Source organism: Lycium barbarum, chromosome 4, assembly GCF_019175385.1.
Source record: "Lycium barbarum isolate Lr01 chromosome 4, ASM1917538v2, whole genome shotgun sequence".
NCBI lineage: Eukaryota > Viridiplantae > Streptophyta > Magnoliopsida > Solanales > Solanaceae > Lycium > Lycium barbarum.
In genome coordinates this window covers 125,755,329-125,758,965 of record NC_083340.1, presented here as the reverse complement: position 1 = coordinate 125,758,965, position 3,637 = coordinate 125,755,329, and positions in this window count along the sequence as shown.

Here is a 3,637-nt window from a genome sequence, read left to right as displayed (position 1 = left end):
TCCCAATGGTTTTCATTAATAATATCTTCCCAAGTGGTATTACAAGGCTTTAAAGTAAATAATTGTAAAACATTAAAAAAAAAAATCAACTCCTCGGATCGAAATCTGCTCTCTCTCAGCCCGTGCTTTCTTGGCCGTTCAAAGGGAGGTCTGAATGGCTACATGGGTCAGCATCAATGCTGTCCCAATCCACTGACCCCTTTGATTGTCAGTCAACGACGTCTCTGTATCTATGGCTCTCTTAACAAAAGTGTCAAGCCATTCTAAGCTATTCAATGAGGCATCCGCCTCATTTGTTAAACTCTTAATTATCTCTTGGTCATACTCTATTTTTGAATGATCATCCGTCGTTTCATTCTTCTAAATTGAATTGTATTCGCGGCTTCCCTATCTACAGAAAACTTGTGCAGATATGGTTCTGGGGTAGTACTACCAGCTGGCTCAGCCCTGAGCCACTCGTAGTAATCTTTATCATTACTTGGGTTGTTTGGATCCTCATCCAACTTATCTTCCCTTATCACATTGTTCTAATCTTTCTGGGTATCCTTTATACGCTCGATATGACCTTCTCCGTAATCTCGTACAAACTCTCTCATATTTCCTAAATTTGGAATGACCTGCCTCATACCAAACTGTCTAAGCACTCTCAATGGTGCATAGAGTCTGATCCCCTTAATGCCCATAAGCGATAAATAGGGACGCCTACGGCTCTTAACACAAGCGGTCTTAGAATGAAAATCAGGAACTCTCCACATGATATGTTCTTCTCTTAGTTTGGAAATGATGTGCGCACCTATCCTCTTTAATCTTGAACCCCACAAGGTACAACAGTGACTCCCAAATCAACCTCTCTCAGGGCTGGATCTAGGTGGGCAGATAAATTGCTTCTATCTAAATGCTTAAGTATGCACCATTGGACTAAGCGGTTGCAACCCTGGAAGTAATAATAATGGTTACGACACTTTCCTAATGCTCGTTGTATATCTGATAGGATGATAGGGATAATGTCAAAATATTTGGTAAGCCCATTTGTTGTGACTCCTCTAAGAACAGTATGGGCAACAAAAATGACCCGGGCGTCGATGCCTAGGGAGGCATTTAATGGAAATACCATGGTTCCCAATAGGCAGGTGATAAAGGCTAGCGTTTGGTTAGCTTCCCAGGACTGGAGTGAAGAAAACTCAAGAATGTGATTTTCGTACCCCTGTTTGGATGAATACCTCCCATATAACTCTCTAAAGGCTATAGTAGGTCCCTGTGCTTAATCGGCTTTGTTGATAGCAAACATGTCTTTAATTTCTTTTGTGGTGGATTTGTGAGGGACGAGGATATTTTCAGCTAACTTCTTTTTGGACCTATTAGCACTTCCCACGCTTTCCAAGACATCTCTAATTTCTTCTAAAGTGGGGGTCATCTCTATTTCTCTAAATCTGAACACCATTCTGTCATTATCCCAATAACTAGTAATAATTTCTAACAAAACCCGAATCCCCAGTCATTTTCATCAACGAAGGTAGATGCCCTATGCAACCCTTTATCTATTTATTCTGATCATTAGTCAAACCTTCCCACCATCTCACTAAACCTGGTGGTGGACCCACAATCATATCAAATTGCACATCAGGAAACATCTGCAAGACAGAACACTATTAGTTCCCCACCCCCAGGAATAATAATTTATTTCACACGAGGCATAATAATGCTTCTAAATAGCAAGTAATGGGATGCAATGTCTTTAGGTTTTTTACACCGTCTGAACACAGTAAGGTGTCTACCCTATTCGATTCAGGTAGGCCTGAGATACACAAACATGTCTGTGGTCAGCATGCGCTATATCAATGAGGATTTGGTTCCGCTCTACACTAGTTATTCTAGAGTGATTTTTCAAGAAAATGACACTGGTTATCCAAGCGGACAAGCTGGGGGTGGGCTCTCTAAGGCTGTGAGTTGACCGCATGCCCATTTGACCTTAGAGACCTCCAAGAATATAGCAAAGGGTTTCTTAGTGAAGGAATGACCGCAGCTCATCCCGCGTCGTCACTCTTGAAAAAATGTAAAATAAATGCCAGGTGTGGCGTAGTATGCATGCATGAATGATGGTTATTTTGCGGGAATTTAAACACATAAACAGTTTATAGACTTAGACAATTTATATCATACAAAGTAAACAAATTATTGGAACCTTTATGGTTAGAACCTTAAATTGTCCCCAGCAGAGTCGCCATCTGTAGCGGTTCTATTTTTTTCGATTCGTATTTGCACTTGCCTTATTTAAAAAGAAAAATGTGCCAGGGAATTACGGTTGTCAATCGTACCGGGAAAAGGATAAAATATACTTCTACGTGGATGCTCTAAATGGATATTGTTTAGAGTCACCACCTAATTTTTAGAAAATTAGAAAAATCGATTCGAAAAGGGTTCATTTAAAACGGTTAAATTTTTAAAAGAATCCTAATCTATCCAAAGAATGGGTAAGGGCTGTTTAAGGGTGCTTGGTTGTTGGTGTTTGAAGTTTGAAGACTCAATCCCCATTTTGATCTTTAGGTTTCCCTACAAAAAGGTAATACTACTATTTTAAGCCTATTTTTTTTTTTTTTTTTAGTTTATATGGCCATTTATATTGTTTGAATCATGTTGTGCTTTTTGACTTTTGAAATTATTTAGGTGTGTTAAATGAGATAATGGGATTGTTTGAATGCTTTTAGTGTTGTTTAATAGAGTTCAGAATTAAAAAATGTCTATTTGATTTGATTTAAAAATAAGTTTCATCGAAATTCGAAATTTATTAGAATGAAACACGGCCCATTCCAAATAATTCTTTTTAAATAACTCTTTTTAAATCAAATAGCCATTTTTTTTATTCGAATGGACCATGTTTCATTCGAATAAATTTCGAATCTCGACGAAACTTATTTTCTTCGATTTGTTTAACTTCTAATCCTTACGACACATCTGTACCATCACTCTAACAACCTATAAGCTTGGGGATAACCTCGTTTTTGTTCAAATATCATTTAACTCGCACGCTTTCCAATGCATTAAAACATGAGATGTAACATCCTTCTCCCCTTTAGAACATTCGTCCTCAAATGTTGGATTCACAGAACGTCAAGATAGCCTTGCTTATAACTATGGTAGTATCCATTCATCTTGTAGCAAGCCAACAATACTTTGCTATACAGGGCCATATCAAACAACTATAACAGAGCCTCAAATTATCAATTGTCACTACTACTAACATCTGACGTATTTGGGAATGGTGATATCTTAATCTGGTTCCCTTCAGAGAGTGAAGACGAGTGTGGATGCCTGAATGTCATATATCCTAGTCATCTTTCCTAATCATCCCTTTGACTCTCTTTATTCCTTCTAACACACGTAACAACCTCCATATGTCGTTGTTACACTCATTCTAGATGCAAGAACAGACTATCTTTCTGCTTCACCCTTTAATGACTATTAAACATAGTTCTCTAAGGTTAACTTGATCACCCTAATAAGCTACTCTTAAAAGTCGTGGTGTCACCTTTTCTATTTACATATAGGTTGGGACTCACAATCAATTCTAAGATAGCATGACACTTATTGATGCCTCTAGTTTTATAGATTTACTAGGTCAGATGCCTCTAGTTCTATA